At 43.2% G+C, this 9341-nt stretch overlaps 1 pseudogene; it reads right to left on the reverse strand.

Moving 5' to 3' along the window:
- Positions 1-7699: 7699 nt before the first annotated feature.
- Positions 7700-8760, reverse strand: LOC102908499 (mitochondrial import receptor subunit TOM22 homolog pseudogene; annotated as a pseudogene).
- Positions 8761-9341: the final 581 nt, after the last annotated feature.

Here is a 9341-nt window from a genome sequence, read left to right on the forward strand (position 1 = left end):
TGGACCCACATGCCTCTACTGTTCTTCTAAGATATTCAAATACTAGAAATTAAATGCCAGCTTTAATGGGGTTTTTTTGTAATATTGTTCCTTTGAGTATCAGTATTACATTATTATTTATTATTAAGATGAAATGGCTAAGGGAAACACGCTTCCAACATTAGCCCTAGAAATTGTCGGTGCTCCGTTCCGTGAAAATAGAAGATGGAGCACACAAAGCGCAGAGCTCTGACTGAAATGAGAGCAGAGTCACCAGCCCCGAGACCTGAGGCCCCCTTCCCCTTCATGTTTCCAGTTCTGCTCTGCACAGAGCTGGAAGATGTGGGCATCATTCAGCTTGCAATTCTTTGTTTGAACAACCATATTTTCCATTCTAACTGCATAGGCCTTCTTGACAACAGACAAGCACTGATCTCCATTTCAATGTGAGTCTGCCATGCCAAGAAGTCACCAAATTTATGTCTATACTAAGAGATCAGATGACATTATATTCATGGCCTTATATCCCTGACTGTAAGAGTGCTGTGGGATGTTCTGTATGTCCTGTGGGAGCCCATTCTCAGGTTCTTTGTGGCGTTACCCAGCAGGTCCGTATAGAGGATGATTAGGACCATGGGCCTGAGTGCAGGTGTTTGAGATGGTCTGCACTTGGCTGTGCTGGGGGATGGTCTGTATGTCAAGTTGCTCTGATTGGTTAATAAATAAAACCTGATCGGCCGTAGCTAGGCAGGATAAAAGGACAGAAAGGCAGAAGGAGACGCTGCAGCCGCTGCCATGACCAGAGATACTGCAGCTGCCGCAATGACCAGAGACACTGCAGCCGCCGCCATGACCAGCAGCATGTGAAGACGCCAGTAAGCCACCAGCCACATGGCAAGGTATAGATGTATGGAAATGGATCAATTTAAGATAAAAGCACAGTTAGCAAGATAAGAACAGTTAGCAGGAAGCCTGCCACGGCCATGCAGTTTGTAAGCAAAATAAGTCTCTGTGTTTACTTGGTTGGGTCTGAGCGGCTGTGGGACTGGCGGGTGACAGAGATTTGTCCTGACTGTGGGCAAGGCGAAAAAATCAAGCTACATAAGAACCCCAGGATTCTGCCACTAAACTGAAAATCTTAAACAAGTTTATGACTGTCTAGATCTTTTTTTTCTCACCCTCATTCATAAATAGGGTCCTCATCTCTACAAAATTAAGCAAATCATGGAATAAAGAGGGCTTTAAATCATGTACTGACATGTGAATCAAACACAAAGATGTAGTCCCTGACAAATAATAGGCTCGATTCTGATTTATCCTCCTTACAACTATACAAAGTTATACATTCAGTAGATACTGTTTAAACTTTGAATTTTGGTCTCTTCCCAGGCTACTGACAGGTAGGTGATAGTCTTACCATGCAGAACAGTGGCAGCAAGTCACAGTGCCCAGTCGGCTTCATGTTCACAAGGGGAAATGTGTGCACTTCACAGTGCAGTATTGTGGAGCTATAGTGCTCAGAAAGCTGGGCATATAAATGTATTTTCAACTCATGAGTATGCGTCAGGGAGCAACCATGCAAAAGTAACCCATCAGCCCCTTGACTTCTTGAACAGTACTGCTATAAGAAGGCTGACATGGGTGCCACCATGCTAACACACTTCACAAGGTAAGAGCCAATACTCATAGATGCTTCAAGAACTATCCTTCAGAAACTGTCCCTTCTACCTGAGCTCCACACTCATCTCTACAAGAACTTCTGAGTTCATCAAAGTATCACTTCCAAAGAGATATGAATAAGGGGGAAAAAAAACAGTTCCTGTGATAAGCAACTGACACTTGTGATAATTTAAGGTTTTCTCATCCCTAATAGACTACGAGCTATGACTTCAGTTTTGGCTAGATTTATGTCAACTTGACACAAGATGGAATCATTTGGAAAGAAGGAACTTCAGTTGAGAGCATTCCCCCCACCAGACTGGCCTGTGAGCAAACCAAGCCTGTGGTGCACTTTTCTTTGATTGATGGTTGATGTGGGAAGGCCCAACTCACTGTGGGTGGTTCCATTACTGGATCAGTGGTCCTGGGTGCTATAAGAAATCAGGCTGAACATGCCATGATGAGCAAACCAGTAAATAGTACTCCTCCATGGCCTTTGTATCAGTTCCTGCCTCCAGGTTCCTGCCTTGAGTTTTCGCCCTGCCTTCCCTGGAAGATGAACTACAAAGAAAAAAAGAAGTAAACTCTCTCCTCCAAGTTGTTTTTTGTCCCAGCAGTAGAAACCCTAACTATGACAGAAACTGGTACCAGGAAGAGGGTGCTGCTGTGATAGATCTGACCATGTATTTTTGGGGAGAATTATGTGGCATATGAACTTCGAGCTGAAAAGGCCATTGAATGTTCAGAGCTCAGTAGGCTGTTCTGTGGGAACTTAGAAGATAAGAACACTGAGAGAAATGCAAACAATGGAAGCCTGGATTGTGAAGTTTCAGAAAGAAGTAAAGACTGTCAGGGCCATTTGTGTGATATTTTGAGTTAAGAATCTGTGGTTCTGGGTCAGTAGGAGCTGAAGAATCAGCCATGATTAACAAAAAACTATCACCACTGAACTGAAACTTTGGTTTTACTGAGGCAATTGATCCTAGTTACCTGGAGCTAAGAAATTAGCAGTGGTTAAGGAGAGACTAGCATCACTGAATACTATAAATCTATTTCCTCAGGGTCAGCACACAGAAGCTGTGGTCCAGAGGTCCAGAGAGACAGCTGAGGCTGTCTCTCATGTTGGCAGCCAAACTAGGTCAGGTAGAAGAGTCACCCAGGTGGTGCTGGTTTTGAAGGCATGAAGAAGTCATGGAGAACAGTTAAGCTCAGCACTGTTTGCAAGAGTAGAGTCCCTGAAGAGGCAATTTGTGAAGGTACAGTCTCAGTTACATCTGAAAATTTAGGATTGAGGGGATTGTGGGGTGAAGTTGAGGCTTGGCACCGTGTGTCAGGATCACAGTCCCCGAAGAGAGCCCAGGAAAGGCTATCGGTGAAAGTGCAGCCTGGCTGCAGCAGGAGAGCATAGCATTTCAGAGATGTCAGTATCACAAGTGTGAAGTGGAACCAGTCTGAGCCCACAAGATGTGCTATGTGTTCTGTGGCACACACTTTGGGACCAGAACATTATAAGTTCCAGAAGTCTGACACTGAGCCTTACACTGAACTTCAGTTTTGATGTCATGTGATTATGGACTGTGTCCTGATTCTTCCTTCCTAGAGCAAGAAAGTATTTGACATTTTTACTTTTACAAGAAGCCACAGTTATGAACGTTTAGAGAGGCTTTGGATTTTTAAAGAAACTTTTGGTATTTTAGAGAGACTGAATTTTTGTTGTTGATGATGATGATGATGTTTTTGTTTGGTTGTTTTGTTTTGTTTTGTTTTGTTTTGTTTTGTTTTGTTTTGTTTTGTTTTGTTTTTGAGACATGGTTTCTCTGTGTAGCTTTGGAGCCTGTCTACTCTGTAGCAGACTCTGTAGACCAGGCTGGCCTCAAACTCACAGAGATCCACCTGCCTCTGCCTCTCAGGTGCTGGGATTAAAGGTATATGCCACCACCACCCAGAGAGACTGAACTTTTAAGGTGGTTGAATTTTTAGACTATGGGACTTTTAGAAGTTGAAGTTCATATTGTAATATTAACATACCATCTTGGGGGGGAAATGAGAAAAGAAAGGTTATAGTTGAATAATGATACATTCGTGTATCAAGTTGGCCAGGGGACATTGTGCTGCCTAGTTTTATGTCAACTCAACACAAGCTAGAACCATATGGGAAGAGGGAACCTCAACTGAGAACATGTCCCCACCAGATTGACCTGTGGACAAGCATAAAGGTGCATTTTCTTGATGTATGTAAGAGGATCCAGCTCACTGTGGATGGTGCCACTTCTGGGTCATGGTTCTAAAAGAAAGCAGGCTGAACAAGCCATGATGAGCAAGCCAGTAAGCAGCACTCCCTCAAGAACTCAAGCAGGACAGGAATGTGGAGGCAGGAACTGAAGCATAGGCTATGGAGAAGGACTTTAACTGAAGTTCTCTCCTCCTAACTGTAGCTTGTGTTGATATAAAAGTAGCTAACACAGACCTACCCTAGTTAGCTTTGTCAACCTGACAGTCTAGAGCAGTGTTCTCAACCTTCCCAATGCTGCAGCCCTCAACACAATTCCTCATGTTGTGCTGACCCACAACCATAAAATTATTTCATTGCTACTTCATAACTGTAATTTTGCTACTGTTATGAATCATAATGTAAATATCTGATATGCAAGATATCTGATATTTGAGCCCCAAAGCGTTTGCAACCCAAAGGTTAAGAATCACTGGTCTAAAGTAATCTGTGAGGAAGCCTTGATTGAGAAATTGCCTAGAAATGGCCTGTGGGCATGTCTGGAGTGCTGCTTGATTATTAATTGATATAGGAGGGCCCCGCAAGTGATCCTGAGCCTGGGAGCAAGCCAGAGAGGCAGCCACCAAGCAGCATTTTTCCATGGTTTCTGCTTTGAGTCCCTGCTCTGCCTGACTTACCTTAATGACAGATTGTAGCCTGAAAGTGTAAGTCAAATAAGCCTTTTCCTCACTGAGTTGCTTAGAGTCAGAACATTTTATCACAGCAACAAAATGAAGCTAGAACAGCCCATGACTTGTTCATGTGGTTTGTTAAACACATGTTCCTAAGGGCAATTGGCAAGTGAATGAGGGAACGGTACAAGACGGGAAAGCCAAGTGAAGGGAGTCCTACCAGATGAACCACAGAGGGCAGCTTCACTCCAACTCCTCAGAGACACTCTGAAGGGAAAGCAAGGTGCCTCCATCACCTTCCTCAACTTGCCATGGTTTAAGGACAGTACCTCAGTGTTCAGTCACTGAAGTCTCAAGCCAGTGTCCCTGGGAAGTTTTTCTAAAAGGAGACCCAGGTACCTGCTGTTATCAATAAGAGTACTCCAAGGCCAGTGGAAATGAAATACAGAAAGCCATTCAAGGAGATATAGGAAGTTTTCCCTGTTCCATATGTCCTCATTCTGTAATTCTTTTTTTTTTTTTTTTTTCTTGAGACAGGGTTTCTCTGTGTAGCTTTGTGCCTTTTTCCTAGAACTCACTTGGTAGCCCAGGCTGGCCTCGAACTCACAGAGATCCGCCTGCCTCTGCCTCCCGAATGCTGGGATTAAAGGCGTGCACCACCACCAGCCGGCCTGTAATTCTAATAACATGCAGCTGGGGGAAAAGTCACAGTTGGATATACGCAAAGAATTTTGGGGGGAGGCACACAGCTAGAGAGTTGGCTCAGCAATTAACAGCACTGGCTACTCTTCCAAAGGACTCAGACTTGATTCCTAGCATTCTCCTGCCATCTCACAACTATCTGTAACTCAAGTCACAGGGGATCTGACTGTGCCTTCTGGCCTCTTCAGACATGTGGTGCACAGACATACATGTAGGCAGTATACATAAAAATAAATGAAATTTTGATTCATGCCAAAGAGGAGGCAGAAATATCATAAAACCAGAGGTGGTGGACAATCCCAAAGGAACAGTGTTTTCTAGACACAACATGACTGATGGACATGTGGACTCACAGACTGTGGCGGCATGCACAAGACCTGCACACATTCAAGCTAGGCACATTCCTAGCATAGAGAGGGGGAAATAAGCACAAAGTCCCATCCCTTGCCAAGAAGCTATTTGTAACTGATAGTTGCTGAGAAAAGGGAAAATCAGTTTTCTTTAGTGGAGTGACACTGGGTATATCAACTCTACTTCAGGATAGGCCCCATGCTCAGGAGTAAGTTGGCCAACCCAAATGGACTTAATGGTTTTTTGTATTTTTGTTTTATTTTGGTTTTTCTAAGAGAGAAAAAAACATGAAGTGGGGTAGGTAGTGGAGTTAGAGGATCTGGAGGGAGTTGAGGGAGGGCTAAGAATATGATTAAAATATTTATGAAATTCTCAAAAATAAGTTTAAAAGGTACAAAACAATGTAAATACTAATGTGGTACTACATAAAACTTTGATACATGTATGCACCATTAAATGTTCAAAGCAAAAAAAGTCATGGGTATCTTGCTGCTGTGCCATTTTAAATGGATGCTACACTTAGGGTGTACTTGGGAGAAAATTCAAATCATAGTGGATTTAGTTATAGAAGTTGAGTCCCATACCAAGAGGCTCAGGAGTAGTTTAACTTTCCGCCATCAGTTTATCTAGGCTCAGCTTCTCTGACTAGTTCACCAGCTGTTCTACTCTGTTCTGATTTGGACTTTGGCTTGTCCTCCATATGACTGCAATACTATGAAAATGGCATAATGATATCAATTCCTTTGTATGCTAACTTTATTTGTGCCTATATATTATCTCTATCTTGCTAGCTAGCTAGATTATATACATGTGTATATATCTGCAGCTCTTATAAGAAAGGAGATTTTCTTTCCCCAACTGCAGAACACAGAACTGAAATTCATTCCAACTGGATTTCTTCTTGCTAACTCCTGACACAGGGCTATCTCAGTTGGGTTAAATCAAGCAAAACTAATTTGGAGAGATGAAATGCTCCCAAAACCACATGCTTGACAATGAACAGGAGGAAATGCTAAATATCCACCCACATAAGGCAAAGTGAAAATAGACTAAACATTCATAAACAGGGTATTTAGTTCTTTTGTGTGTGCATGAGTGTTTTGTCTATGTGCATATGTGCACCATGTATGTGAAATACCTGCAAAGGCCAGAGAAGGGTGTCATATCTCCTGGAACTGGAGTTGCTAGCAGTTGTGAGCTGCTCTGTGGGTGCTGGGAACTGGACCCCAGTCCTCTGCAAGAGCAAGCAGTGAGTACTCATAGTCACTGAACCATCTCTCCAGCCCAGAGTGTTTGTGTTATGTCACAGTCTAACCACTCACTAGAACAGCATGTGTCCTCTGAAACACATAATATGAAGGATGCTCTTGATGTACTTTATGTGCAAACAGCAGATTATAAAACTAAGAAGGCTGCATATGCCAACCCATTAGCAACTGAAATCCCTTCATGTGGTTTTTTTGTTTGGCTTCTGTGGGGTCAATGGTAAACTTTCATGAGTTTATTCACATCTAATTCTAAAAGGTACATAATAAATGTACTACAGGTTAAGTATCTTACCCAAAATACTTAGAAGCAGATGTGTTGCGTTCTGCTTGTTTGGGGATTTGGGAATGTTTGCATACATACTGTGCTGGTCGGTTTCATTCTTGCTGTGAAAGAATCTTTGATGTGAACAACTGAAGGAAGGATGGAAGGATTTATTCAGCTCACAGATCATTTTCAGCCCATCATGGGGGAAAGACAAGGCAAGCAGTCCAAGCCATTCTAACTGGGAAGCTGAGAGGAAGGGACAGACAGATACAGAACAATAACCAGCTTAAATATCTCCTACCCCACAGCCTACATCTTCCAGATAGGTTCTACCTCAAGTTTCCAGAACCTTCCAAAGCAGGACCACCAGCAAGGAACCAAACCTCAGGACAATGAGTCTCTGCAGTGGAGGTGGGGGTGCACCGAATAGATAAACATGACTAACAGAACATCTCATGGATAGGACTGCTGTTTAAGCATGAAATTTCCCATATGTTTCATACATACCTTATGCACTTAGCCTATATATGATTTTGTGTGTTATCTTTAGGACACCTGCATTTTTTTTTTACACTTTCGGTTGGAGTTCTTTTAATATTTAAATACAAAAAGTGAGCAATGACTTCTTTTTTTACACAACACACAGGTCTCTAATAGCCACATGTGCAGAGGAAATGGGCGCCCGCTCTGTTCTCAGTCCCCACCTGGCTGAAGCTACAGCCAGCCTCACTTCTCTCCAATACAGCGATTCCTGGGGACGGTTTTTATCGGCAGCTAGAATGGATTTTGTAAGTTCCACATTGTTTACATGTCCCAGACATCTCCATTCTTTAAAAAAATAAAAGGCCTTAATGGTCAGGGGTGCTTACTTCTTCCCCACAAGGGGCCTGTGAGAACTTCAATAAGAGCAATTTTCTAAAGGGATAACGTGGAGTAACCTTCCCATGGCTGTACTCTAGCATCAGATTGAGAACAGGAAGTAAGTGAGAGCATTATGAAGGGCACAGGTGCAAGTGGAGTCTCTCCATGAGAAACGGAGAAAGTTCCCACCAGGTTTAAATAGATCAATGTGCCAAAATTAAAAAAAAAATAAAATAATTAAAAAAAAAAAGACTAAAAAGTCCAAACAACCAGCAGTTCAAACACAACTGAATTTCAAAGTTCTCCCACCAGTACAAATACCGAAGTAACAATCTAGATTTTTCCAGGAAGTGGAGGTAGAGCCCCTGGCATTCCTGACAGCCCTGTGTTAGGCCCCAAAAGTATCTGCCGCTGCTGCAGTTGCTGCTGTTGCTCCATTTGCAACTTCTCTGTCTCAAAGACAACAGGAAGAACCAGGATCATAAAGGGAGTGGTTCCAATCCACAAAGCTGCCCTGGAAAACCTGTACATCTTCTGAGCCACGAAGAGCAGAGATCAAAGGTGGCTCCGGCGGCAGACCAGACCCTCTCCGGAAACATCTCCGTCAGACCCCAGAGTCTCTCCGACAGGGTCTCATCTAGCTCGTCATTGTCCTCTTCCAGCTCCTCCTCGGCCTTCTCCACCTCAGCTTTTGGGAGCAATTCATCTGGGGACAGAGGCTCCCCAGCACCGGCTGCAGCGACGGTGGTGGCCATGGCTAGGACACCCGCATTTTAACTATGACCTAACACATGAGGTGAGCTATGGGATTTATAACTTGCAGCACAAAATCAGTTTTAAACTTTAGAGGACTTAATGTTTGTGCGTTTCATCTCAAGGATTCTCAGTCTGTATCTTGAAGTAAGGGAGGCTATGTGTGTATGTGTGTGGTAGGTATGTGTATGTATCTCTGTGTGTGGTGTGTAAGGTGTATGATATATGAGGTATGGTGTATGAAGTATGTGGTATGTGAGGTGTGTTGTGTGTGTAGTGTGTGACATGTATGGTGTGTATATGTATATATGTCTATGTGTGGTATGTGAGTATGGTGTGTGCCTGCAGATGTCAGATCACATCAGAAGTCAACATCAGATGTCTTCCTCAGTTGCTCAGGCTTACTTTTTGAGATGGTGCTTGTCGCTGAACCTGAAGCTGGAGCCCACCTATCCAGCTAGAGTGGCTGGCCAGAAAGCCCCCAAGATGCTCCTGTCTCCCCCTTCCAATGCTGGAAATACAGATGCTCACTTCCATGACAGATTTTTTTTACTGGTTCTGGAGATTGGACTCAGGTCCCATTCTTACAGAGTAAGTGTTTT

This window comes from Peromyscus maniculatus, chromosome 1, assembly GCF_049852395.1.
Source record: "Peromyscus maniculatus bairdii isolate BWxNUB_F1_BW_parent chromosome 1, HU_Pman_BW_mat_3.1, whole genome shotgun sequence".
Lineage (NCBI taxonomy): Eukaryota > Metazoa > Chordata > Mammalia > Rodentia > Cricetidae > Peromyscus > Peromyscus maniculatus.